Source organism: Lactuca saligna, chromosome 5 (genome assembly GCF_052625555.1).
Source record: "Lactuca saligna cultivar CGN05327 chromosome 5, ASM5262555v1, whole genome shotgun sequence".
NCBI classification, from domain to species: Eukaryota; Viridiplantae; Streptophyta; class Magnoliopsida; order Asterales; family Asteraceae; genus Lactuca; species Lactuca saligna.
This window is the reverse complement of record NC_136421.1, coordinates 267,391,231-267,404,299: the sequence shown is the minus strand read 5'-3', so window position 1 is coordinate 267,404,299 and position 13,069 is coordinate 267,391,231. Positions and strand designations below refer to the sequence as shown.

General features: G+C 34.9%; 1 long non-coding RNA gene and 1 other non-coding gene across 5 annotated transcripts; one reads left to right on the top strand and one right to left on the bottom strand.

Moving 5' to 3' along the window:
* Positions 1–280: 280 nt before the first annotated feature.
* LOC145047738 (uncharacterized) lies at positions 281–12,478 on the top strand. 4 transcript variants are annotated; one of them, XR_013682383.1, is made up of 5 exons: positions 281–561; positions 698–993; positions 1,070–1,125; positions 11,457–12,150; positions 12,247–12,478. It is a non-coding gene; the product is annotated as an uncharacterized LOC145047738 (long non-coding RNA). The 4 variants fall into 4 exon arrangements; XR_013682384.1 differs by having other exon boundaries at positions 281–603; positions 706–993; XR_013682382.1 differs by having other exon boundaries at positions 281–603.
* On the bottom strand, positions 2,036–2,136 carry LOC144998954 (U6 spliceosomal RNA). The gene has a single exon (XR_013660487.1). It is a non-coding gene; the product is annotated as a U6 spliceosomal RNA (small nuclear RNA).
* Positions 12,479–13,069: the final 591 nt, after the last annotated feature.

Here is a 13,069-nt window from a genome sequence, read left to right as displayed (position 1 = left end):
TATTAGTTTATTGCTTATTGTTTATTTGTGGTGGGAATAAGCAATAAGCAATAAGCATGAGGAGAGATACTTATTAAAATTAGTCTGTTTAGCTTAATAAACTGGATTTTATCCAAACATTCAAATTAACTTATTGTGAAAATAAGCAATAAGCATCTCTTTTTTTCCAATCCAAACACCCCTAAAGACATGAAGCTTCCAAAATATGCACGTCCAACATGCTCAAATATTACATAATCTTTTTGTAATCGCTAATGGATAAGAAGTGTAATTCAAATCCCTATTTATTTTATTGAATCATATCTAAGCTTCCTGTGTTAATTATTATACAAATTAAAAAATGTATCGGCTTATCTATAGTATTAAGTTTGGATCCGGCTCAAATACCTAGTGGCTTGGAGTCGGATAGATTTGCAACGACCACTTTTATGCTTCAATCCAATGGCTTCCAATTACTTCCCACCGTCTTCTAAATCGACTAAGGTCATTCATTTTTTTGTTCATATACTTCATCTAAATTCTACTCCGATGAAATCCACAACCCCGATTTTGGATTCTGAGGTCCGTTTCCGCCGATGATTCCATAAATCAACACTTTTTGAGGTCATCGCAAACAAAAGATTTTGATGTTCTGCACACACATACCGATTACGGCCACTAATTGACAGTTTTCATGATTTTGGGTTCAATTTTGAAGGTACTTAGACACGATTTTGAAGCTCTACACACACGAATTTGGATTTTCTTGAATTGATTTTATAAGTCTCCACACATGAAGAAAGCAATAACCATGTGAAGCTTGGGAGGATACTACTTTGCTTAAGTGGTGTGAAAGTAGGTTCACTTAAAGCCCTCCTTTTATTACTCTATTCCCATATATTGTCTATTTTATTGGTTCATCGACACTCAACCTTATGTGAGATATGCACATCTGACAAATATACGTACATGTCTCTTCAAATGCCCATATCATCTACCAAATCTACTTAACCGGTAAAAGTCATTAATAAATATTTTAATTCATATATGGAAGGAGGGTTTTATGTTATAAAGTCATTGTTTTTTACAGGTACTACAGAGAAGGAGCTTTCTGATGAGACTCATCATTGAAGTCTTTCCACACAGGTATAACTAGTTCATCAATATCCTAGTGAAAATGTACATATTTGGCTGGTTGTAGTAGGGTGAGTAGAGTTAGATATTAACAAGATTGGGATAATGACTTAGGAGGGTAATTAGTTTTCTAGTTTGTTCGTATTAGGTCACTAAAGTTTTTTTTTTTTTTTTTTTTTTTTTTTTTTTTTTTTTTTTTTTTTTTGCATATTAGACCAATATGGTTGTTATTACCGTTTAGAAATAATTGTTTTTATCGGTTAAACAGGAAGAAACCGGTAAAAATGACTATTTCTAAACGGTAATAATAACCATATTGGTTTAATACATTATACACATAAAAAAAACCTTAGTGACCTAATACGGACAAACTGGAAACCTAATTACCCTCCTAAGTCATTAACCCTAATTATTTAGAAAACATGCTTACTGATCAATGTGACTGATTTGTTTGACTAAAAATGGTTGCTTTCATTTAAACTTGTCACAACCCTTCCAGAATTTCCAAGTCCAAAAACTCGTGATTGATGATCTTTATTACATAAATATGCAACATTTTATCAGTAACTTCTTTATTTTCATTTAAATGTTTACATGAACACATCCACGTGTACAAAAACAATCTCACTTTGATACCTTCCATCAATGTCTACATTTGATAACGAATGGAAATGTAAAACCAACATAGACTTGCAAAGGATGCATATTATCAATTATTTTATAAATAGCAAAACCACAACATGAACTAAGAAACTAAAGTTGCAAAATGAATAAAAAATCAGCACATAAACAAACACATATAGACTATATACAACACACAAACGAAAGTTTACAAAGCATGAAACTTAATGATAGGAAAAGTGAAAAACTTAAAGGAGACTTTATAGAAAGGAAGATCACCCTTACTTGCCACAAATGGTTGAAGAAATCAACAAGAAGATCAATTTGCATGTCATCCTTGCGCAGGGGCCATGCTAATCTTCTCTGTATCGTTCCAATTTTATCGGATATCCCCGAAGGGACGACTATAGATGAAGAGCTTTGCCATATAGAGGAGTAGCAGGTTCTTCTTCTGGTCAATATGGGATGACACGACTTCTAAATGAACTAATTTATTGTTGATGGTCATACATTCTCAATGTCTTTAAAGTTAGGGTTAATGACTTAGGAGGGTAATTAGGTTTCCAGTTTGTCCGTATTAGGTCACTAAGGTTTTTTTTGTGCGTATTAGACCAATATTGTTGTTATTACCGTTTAGAAGTAGTCATTTTTAATGGTTAAACAAGAAGAAACCGGTAAAAAGGACTATTTCTAAACAGTAATAACAACCATATTGGTCTAATACGCACAAAAAAAACCTTAGTGACCTAATACAGACAAACTAAAAACCTAATTACCCTCCTAAGTCATTATCCCTAACAAGATTATTGGAGACGTTAAAAGGATGATGCCCCAAAATTCACACAATCACATGCACTTCTACGCGAGGGTAACACTGTTTAAAAAGAAAAAACGAAATTAAAAGTACTTTTTTTTTTGTTTTGTAAAATTAGGTTACATACTACTGTCGAAAAGAGGAACATTGGTTTTAACTTTGGATTTAGATGAGTACTATAAAGATATAGTATATTAAAAGCCCATGGTTTTAAATTTGGATTTCTAGAAAGGTACTATAAAGATATGGTATACAAAAAGCCCATGGTTTTAACTTTGAATTTGCAGAAGTGTAGAATAAACATAAGCACATACACATTTATTGTTTTATCAATTTAGTTGCTTCAATTATTTATTTTTTTTAAACATTATACTTTCTTTACCATTTTAAACAAATCATTTTCATAATTACAAACTTTTTTTTTCATTACACGGAAGATCAATGTACTGTAACCATTGAACTATTATGAAATGATGAGGATGTGAAGTGCATCAAACACCAACACATTAGCATGTTCTTATGATTTTGTAGGAAACATGATAAGAACCTCTGTGAATGATTGTAGAAACACATAGATGGAGATAAAAATTATGTCATGAGTTCAGGGGTTCATCAGAAGCTTAGAATGAGTTTTCCTTTGGTTTATTTATTTTATATATCTACAACCATTTCCTATATCTTGGCTTTGTAACAATTATTTTTGTTTCTTGTATCAAATGTTGTAAGTCCCTAATCTGCCTGTGTATCAATCAGATCCGTTTGATGGTGCGGAATCCCAATCAAACGGATGATGTCAGATCAAATAGAAGAGAAGGAGAAGAAGAATATGATGAATCTTGTATGATATTATTATGAATGAAGATCCGGATACAAGATTCACACACACTAACACACACTCTTTAGTTTCTCTCTCTAGAACACCTTCAAATGCACACACTTAAGCTCCTTCGGTGTTCATCATCCTTTTCCTCACACCCCTCACCCCTATATATATATATATATATATATATATATATATATATATATATATATATATATATATATATATATATATACACGGAAAACATGGGCCTTTAAATGGGTTTACGGTCGTAAATGGGTTTATGGCCGTAAACACCCATTGGGCCGTAAACATCTATATAATATTACATAACAAATCAATTTCCTAGAAAAGCAAAGTATAAACCAAAACATTGACCCAACAATCTCCCCCTTGGTTTATAGCTTTCTTTTCTTTTCTCAAATGACCCAACAAGCTCCTCCTAAAAAGTAGCTGGCTTTTCTTGTTAATCTTCATTGGAAGCCTGGCTTCAACATTAATCTTCAAATTCTTCATATTGAGCAGTTGGGTAATTCTTCAAGAATTTGACATTGAATGCACATTGGGTGAGGAGGCTTCTTGTACTGATTCTTGAAAGATGGCGCTTTCAGCTTGAGAATCTTCAGAGAGAACATCAAAGAGAACAAATCTTCTGGATCACTTCAGCAGGTACAAAGAAGCAACAGACTGATTGAGGAGGCTTCAATGAAATCCGTCACATAATCTTCAATTGCAGCTTTACCTTGCTTTTGGGGTTGAAGGATTGAATGTTGAAAGAATAATCTTCATTTCTTGCTCCTTCGAATGCGAATTCTTCGATGCTCACTGACGAGGGTTTGGCTCAGAAATCTTCAACACAAACTCCATGAGTCTTATCTATACCTGAAATCACTTTTCAAGACAAAACAAAACTAAAAGAAAACTTAGCACACAAATTAAAACATAAAGAAAAATATTTTTTTTTTGGATTTTTTTTTGATTTTTCTGAACAAGAAATAAAACAAAAATAACACTATTTTTGGATTTTAATTTTTCTGATTTTTCTTTGATTTTTGAAATTTTAATTCTCCCCTAATATTTAAATTAGAAGAAACTATGACAAATTTAACAAAAATAAAAATGGTATCCAACTTTAAGAGTGATTTGGGATCAAAGTTTTTAGACAACCTTTATCTACTTGTCGGTACCTTCTATCTTCACATCTTTGTCTGGTCGATCACCGGTATTGTGGTCCACTTAAACACGAAAAATTGTGACAAATTTAGGACATACTATTTGTTACAAGACAGGTGAACTTAAGTTCCTAGATAATATATCTGATCCCAATTCCTTAGATACTATATCTTAAGGACCATTCATCTGACGACGACTAAGGATATTGTTGTCCACCTAAATTGAGCAGCGAGATCTATAGATAATCTGTATTGTTCAATTTTAAGTGTACTGGAATGTGTTTCCTGCTTCCTGATATGCCTCAACCATCAAGAACTTCCAGAGTACTCCTTACATCGGGTGAGCAGACAACCATTCAGAGAGAGGATAGATTCAGAATTTTATTACTTATTACTTCAGAGGGGTTGAGAAGTAGATGGTTGCATATGCTGTGTACCAGGTCAGATTGTTAGTCACGCAAAGGAGACAGCATATGACTAACAGATAAGAAGTATTTCACATATATAACTTGCAGAGAAATAGAGTTGCATATGTTGTGTACCAGGTCGGATTTGAAGTCACGCAAAGGAGACAACATATGACTAACATATAGAAAGAAAGAAAATAATTTTCTACAGACCTAATTTATCGGAATTTACCAGTCGCCCCATCCAACCGGAATTACGGACAAAATCCGCACATCGAGGAAAAGTTAAACCACGGTTCCAAGTACGGGTTCAATTAATGTGACGAGTAGATTCCCATATATATATATATATATATATATATATATATATATATATATATATATATATATATATATATATATATATATCTCCCTGCTCAACCTATCCGAGCGTCGTATTGTCAGGCTGAACGGATCTAACTAGGTCAAGATTTTTCAAGTCTATAAATTTCCTAAGTTCAACTCTGCCTAGTCAAGTCCATTTTAAAAAAATTTCATGCCTACCGACGCATCAAAACAGAGCATAAACCCTTCAACTTCGGGTACGTTACACAGACTTAGGTTGCCTATTATCACATTATCATATCACTTCCCAAAACATCTCCCTCAATCACATTTCATAACCAACATATTTTTTTTGATTTTTTGATTTTCTAATGTTTTTGGATTTTTTTGAAATTTTGAAATTTTTGTTTTGTTTTTATTTCTCCACCTAAATTTGTGCATAGGAGAGAAACGAAAATTAATGCACAAATTTAAACTATCCTAAAACAAAAATTAGTCTTTGAAGCGAATCAGCTTAAGAAAAACTCAGGAGTATAGAGAAGAAAACGCAAACCGTAAGTCACCGATTAAATTTGCATCCAGAAGGTCTGAGAACAGAACGCGTAATCTCAGAACAGATCCGAAAATTCTTTATGTCATTAAGCACAAACCCCGTTTGTGATCTCTTCCTTTCTTCCCTTCCCGCAAAGGACACATTCTCCCAAACAATGTTCTGATTGTTGTACAGTTGAGAGATGCCTCCTATCATGTGCCTGGAACAGCCACTACTAACAAACCGAAGTCTGATGATATGCCTCCATAGCTGCTCCGACACAGAGCAGGATCAGTTGGTCTTTGGAACCCAATCCATTTTGAAACTGGGTCGACCTTTGTCATCCTTGCACGGTACTTTCTCCCAAGACATATCCTGTTTATCACAAACAGAAGATGAAGAAATATTAGAGTCATTAGTTGATTTAGGAGAGTGAGCCTTTAGAACCCATTTGTAGTTGGGTTTAACCCATTCCTTTTTCGATCTAATGGGTGGCTCAGTAGTTGCTTTGGAACTTGATGTCGGCCGTTGAGATGACTTTGATTTTGGCTTCACGGGAGCATCTCTTGGATTGAACTTCTTGGCCGACATTCCCTTATTGCCCTTGGGATTCTGATTCTTGTCCTTTTTAGTTTGATTCTTGGCCTTGGGAGTTACATTCTTGGCCTTCTGCACGTTCCAGTCACCATTGTCTGAATGTGACCTGGAAGGGTTTCTTTTGAAGTATCTCCCACTTGGTTTGTTTTGCCATCCTTGTGCATAGTAGGGAACGTATGCACGATTAGGACAATTTCTGGCAATGTGTCCAGGTGTTCCACAGTGAAAACATGTCTTTTTCTTCATTGTGAAGTTATCTCTTCCTGCCCCTGGTGGTGTATCCTTGCCTTGTCCCTTGTTGTTCCCACATGCACACTTGCCACAATAACTCTGTTGCGTTGGAATTGGTGGCCTATATTTCTCAACGACAGGTTGATCAGAAGCAGTTGAGTTCGAAGCAACATATTCAGAGTTCAAGGAGATGTTTGTTTGTTCAATGGTTTTCTCCTTGTTCTCATCTTGTGCTACTTTACCTGCACATGAAGTAGCAACATTAGTATCTTCAATATTAATAACTCCTCCTGACACAAATCCAGCTCATTTGCCATATCGAAGATGTGCCTCCCTGTTAATTTCGTCCTGTGTTAAAGGGATGGATGTGTAGTTATGATTATAAGGAGGAGGTACACTATCATACCCTAGACCCTTGTTTTGATTTTCTTTGAATTTTAATTGGGTTTCATATAAGGACTCGACTGTCTGACTTGACGCAGTATAATTTTTGAAACTAACGTCTGTTTTTCCACACTTAATTTTTAAAGCGTCAAGTTCTTCAGTTATAGCAGCAAGTTGTCTCTTAATATAATCATAATTTTCACACTTGCTGCTATACTCTTCCTGAAGCTTCCTAAAGTCCTTGGTTTTTGCTTCTAATTCAGCCTTCAGGGGTTTCTGTCCTTTCCTGAGTTGATATCCTTTATATCTCAGGTCCTCAACTTCCCTTTTTAATAAATCAATTTGTTCCCGAAGAAATTTAATCGTATCTTCACATGATTGAGGACATGACACTTAACATGAATGAAAACACGACACTTCATTGACCGAAAGGTTTGTGGAACTCATTGTTTTTCTACAATTCAAAGCGTTAAGTTCTTCAATTATATTAGCCAGACTAAAACGATTGAGATCTTTTGTCTTCTTGATGTCAGCCACGTCCATATCCCACGATTTCGGAAGTGCATTCAGCAACTTTTTGTTTATCTCAGATTTGGTCAAGAAGATCCCAACTATATTCATCTCAGTAATGAGTGTGGTAAATCATTGCATCTGAGCTTCCAGGGTTTTTCCAGGGATATAATCGAACATGTTGAAATTTTGCCTTAACTGATCCTGACGACTCTCTTTCATGGTTTTTTTTCCTCGTAAACTTCAAAAACTACTAAAAGCAAAACTAGAACTTAAAAGAAAATTCCCTTTGACTGTAAACCTCAAAAGTCAACCTTAAAAGTTAAATTTAAAAAGTCAAACTCAAAAGTCAAACTTAAAAATCAAACCGAAAAGCTAAATTTGAAATTTTAAAAGTCAAACGAGAAAGTTGAAGTTCAGAGTCAACGGTCAAACTTTAAAGTCAAAGTCAAAATTTTAAGTAAAAAGTCAAAAATTAAATTCAAAAATTAAAAATTAAAATTTTTGGTTAAAAAAGATATTTAAAAAAAATTGATTTTGGGGGTTAAAAGTGTCAAACTTTGAAATTAGGGAGCGACTGGTAGTGTTTAAGTTTAAATTTTCGAAGGGAAATCACAAGATCTTGGATAACTGTGATGGTAAGGCGCATTGACAGTGAACTAGAGGTTCCGGGTTCGATCCCCGACAAACCCCAAATCCGCTTCTATTTTTTTATAAAGGCACTGATGCGAGGACGAGGTCGATGTGAGCCGATGCTATGCGAAGCGGGGACCTGTTGCGAGAAGCGAGACCGTAAACGCTGCTGACCGTAAACGCGAGCCGCAAACTCCGGACCGCAAGCCCTTCAAGAGCCGTAAACACTTTGCAGATCTCGTGAAAAACAGCGTTTTTCACCCTTTTTTGCTCCAAAACTCGATCAAAAACTTGTTTTTACGAAAAACACGAAGAAGAAACCCCCCTTAATTTTGCGAGATCTATCAAAAAACACTATTCTCTTTTAAATATAAGATAAAATAAGCTCCAGATCTGAAAAAAAATGATTGATACAACCAAGCTTTGATACCAATTGTAAGTCCCTAATCTGCCTGTGTATCAATCAGATCCGTTTGATGGTGCGGAATCCCAATCAAATGGATGATGTTAGATCAAATAGAAGAGAATGAGAAGAAGATTAATATGAATCTTGTATGATATGATTATGAATGAAGATCCGGATACAAGATTCACACACACTAACACACACTCTCTAGTTTCTCTCTCTAGAACACCTTCAAATGCACACACTTAATCTCCTTGGTGTTCATTACTCTTTTCCTCACACCCCTCACCCCTATATATATACATGGAAAACATGGGCCTTTAAATGGGTTTACGGTCGTAAATGGGTTTACGATCGTAAACACCCATTGGGCCGTAAACATCTATATAATATTTCATAACAAATCAATTTCCTAGAAAAGCAAAGTATAAACCAAAACATTGACCCAACAAATGTTTTACAATATTGCTGTTGGGTTATGAGCATATCTACATTTCTATGTGATCATGCAACCCTAATTGTTTTGGATCTAAGTTATTCACTAATTGAACATGCAAATTGAATACCAAAGCAATAACCCTTATCTTGTTGGATTTAGTGTCTAAGCCCATAACTATAATTGGTATGTACTTGACCCGAGAGTAGCATGGTCCATTTGGGTTGCATGCCACCAGAACAATCTAAAGGATGGACTTTTGAGAATAGGATATCTATGATTTATTAATATATTATAAGTTCTAATATATTAATATGAAATCATATTATTTAATTAGTATTGTTCAAGAATTAGCTTGGAATTAATTTTGTGATCAAAAGAGACTAATTAAATATAAGGGGTTGATTTGGTAAATCATTCATTCTTATAAAGTGGGCTAATGATCCATAGTTCTTCATGTTGGGCTAACCCCATGTGGTGACCCATGGATACTCAATGGAGGTTTTAACCCATAGAGAATGAGGGATATGGAAGGTCATTAGGGTTTACATGTGTAACCATAGTTTGCTACATGATATAGGAGACCCTAACGCTACCAAAATTGGCACCTAAGTGATAAGAAAAGAGGGTTAGCCGATTTTAAGTGCAAGGATCCTTTTCTCAAGTTCTTCCATTTGTTGGTGGTGTTGTGTGAAGCATTTGAGGCATCACACTTGGGGTGTTAGGCTTTTAAAGGCTCAAGGAATCAAACTATAAGAAAAGGTATGTCATTCTACTAGATTTTTGTGTTACATACACTTCATGATATGCTAGTTAGGATGAAACCTTGGAAAAATGAAAGTTTGCATGTATAATAAAGAAAACATAGATCCAACGTTTCTAAGGTTGCATGCACACCTTAAGAGTGTTAGAATGCTCATAACCCATCAGTGGTATCAGAGCCTAGGCTTGTTTTCAATTATACTTGATGCAACTTGTGTTTGTAGGTTGAAAAGTCGAATTTTTGGTTGTCTGGACGGTGGACTCGCCGAGTCCACTGGAGGACTCGCTAAGTCCAAACACAAATTCATCCAACTCGTTGAGTCAGTTCATGAACTCGACGAGTTGGTGCTTTAGATTGCAAATTTTCGACTTTTAAAGCTAGAATTAGACTATGATCATTACCCTAAACTGTTTTTGAACTTATAACGTTTTTTTTTGATGTGGTAATGATCATGCTAATCCAGTTTCAAAGATAATTATCAAAGTTTCAAGTTTTATGTTAGTTTATATGATTCTTGAAAATTGTTGATTAGAATTATCAATGCTTATCAGTTTTTGGTACATCATATTATTTGACACTTGCTTGTTAGTTTAATTGTTGATCTAAATGCCTTTTAATGAATTCCATAACTTGTCCTCAAGTTATGGAATTCCAAGAGTCTTTTCCATAAAAGTCATTAAACTTATAAGTTATAGAAATGAAAGGTTTTCAATAGTTTCAAAACTTGCCCTTAAGTTTTGGAATTTGTAAAGTCACTTTAGAAAACTTTAATTCAAAACCATAGAATTTTAAAAGTTTAAAATTCAATCCTTTTACTTGATAGTATTATAAGTTTATATATATATATATATATATATATATATATATATATATATATATATATATATATATATATATAAGATCAAGTTAGTCTTACCGTTAGTAGACCTCATTCACGAAGCTGGTCTGTAAGGGGAGTATAACGTTACTACCTATAAAATGACAGTTTAATGGGTGTCCACTCTCACCCACCGCTTCCATGACTGGTGGAGGGTTGTTAGCCGAACTAGTAGGATACGACTATAATTCTCATTAAAAGTATAATGAAAATAATAAAGTAACTAAACTTTTTTATTAAATTCCCAATCTTGGTTACTTTAGGAAAATGTAAAATTGATGCTAATCCATGAAATTGCACTTTGCACCTTACCAAGTCGTTAGTGGAGCGTGTGTGGTTAACCGGCACACTAACATGGACTAGTAAGGGTGGAAAAGGGTAGCTTAATGTTTATCATAGATCGGTGGAGCATGTGTGGTTAACCGACACATCGATTAGGTGATAATATTAAGAGTATGAAGTTAATTTGCATGGTTATTCACATCTTGTTTGTGATCCTCGGTATCCCAGTAACAAACCTGAAGGGCATAATTGAGATTTAAACATGTCATTGAATTGTTCAATGAATCTCAAAGGATCGGGGAGTTTCAATCCAATTAAAACCTAATATCTATTTCATTTTTCATGGTGGAAATTGTTAAATCGTCATTGACTTACCTTCAAATATTTTGCAAGTTGGATTACTGCATCCCTTTTCCAATTTGTAAAATATTATGTTTGGGTCCTAGCCTGAATATTTTATTTGGGTGTTATATTATGGATTGTATATCTAATCTAAACTTTATCTTTCTTCTTTTCATATGTCTTCCAACACAGCTTCTGGCTCAAACCCTATCGACTCCTCCTCTCTGATGAACCTTTGTGGGAGAGTCATGTTCGATGGTTCCGACTTCAATGATTGGATTAGAAACATCAGGATGGTCACTCTCTACGAGGACAAGGAATATGTACTCGACAAGGAGCTAAAGGAAATTGATGAGTCTTCTGCTACTCCCGAGGAGATTGCTGAATTTAGGGAACATGAGAAGGATTCCACCAAGGTAGCTTGTATCATGCTTTCCACAATGTCGGCTGAACTCCAAAAATCCTATGAGAACTTCTTCCCCTTTGAGATGCACCAGGACCTGATGGAAAGATACCAGCAGAGTGCTGGTCAAGAAAGGTATGAAATAATATCTTCTATGATAACAACAAGAATGAAGGATGGTGAACCCATCACAGGACACTTGTAGAAAATGCAAAGGTTTGTGGATCGTCTGCTTTCATTCTATAGTCTTTACCTCCATGTTATGATCAGATCCACATGACTTATCAAATGAACAAGGAGGAAGTCACACTTAGCAAGCTTCAAGGGCTTTTGAGGACCGATGAAAATCGTATCAAAGGTAAAAATGTTGTTTCTACTCCTAAGGAAGCAGAGGGTTTCTAATGTCATGACAAAGGGAACGGGAAGTGAAGCTACCCCAAATACTTGCAGGATGTTAATGATAGGAAGGTGAAATCCACCCATGTAAGTATTTATACTATTCTACCTAAGAACTCATCACATACTAACTCTTGGGTGCTTGACATAGGTTGTGGATTTCACATTTGTTCTGATGTGCAGGGCCTAAAAAGAAGTAAGGATATGGAGCACGAGAAGATAAACTTGATCATGGGGAATAGGAAGGTTTCACCTATCACCAATATTGTCCTTACTCTTTATTTCTTAGTAGAGGGTTAGGGATAGATTTGAATAATTTTTTCTACTCATATGATATGGCGAGAAATATTATTTCCTTTCATGGTTTGTACAAACAAGGTTTCACATTTTCGTTTAATAATGAAATTGGTGTAATAAATGCTTATTATAATAAAGTTTATTATTTTAAAGCATTACCTTGTAATGGTGTATATGAAACTGCAAATGTTGTAGAAAACTTAGGAAATGATGTGTTTCATATTGATTCTTCCAATGAATTGGATAAAGCATGCTTGTGGCATTGCCGTCTTGGACATGTCAGCAAGAAGCGCATAGACAATCTCCAGAAGGCTAGAGTTTTAGAGTCATTCGACTTCAGGTCGGATGAAACTTGCGAATCTTGCTTTCTTGGAAAGATGAATAAATCACCCTTCATTGGTACTTGAGAGAGGGGTGAGGGTTTGTTGGATGTCATACACACCGATGTGTGTGGGCCCATCAGAATCGCACCAAGGGATGCTAACCGATTCTATGTGACTTTTACTGATGATTACAGTAGATATAGTTATGTCTACTGTGACAACCCAAAATTTTTTTTCTTTGAAAGCTCAGTCAGTCAACTCAACTAAGTGTCAGACTCATTGGTGATGAGTTATAGCATGGTTAAAGGTCATTCTAAGGCGTTTTAGCCTAGTACACTTAAGGAATAAGTGTTAGAATGTACCTGCTAGAGACACTGTTCAACAAA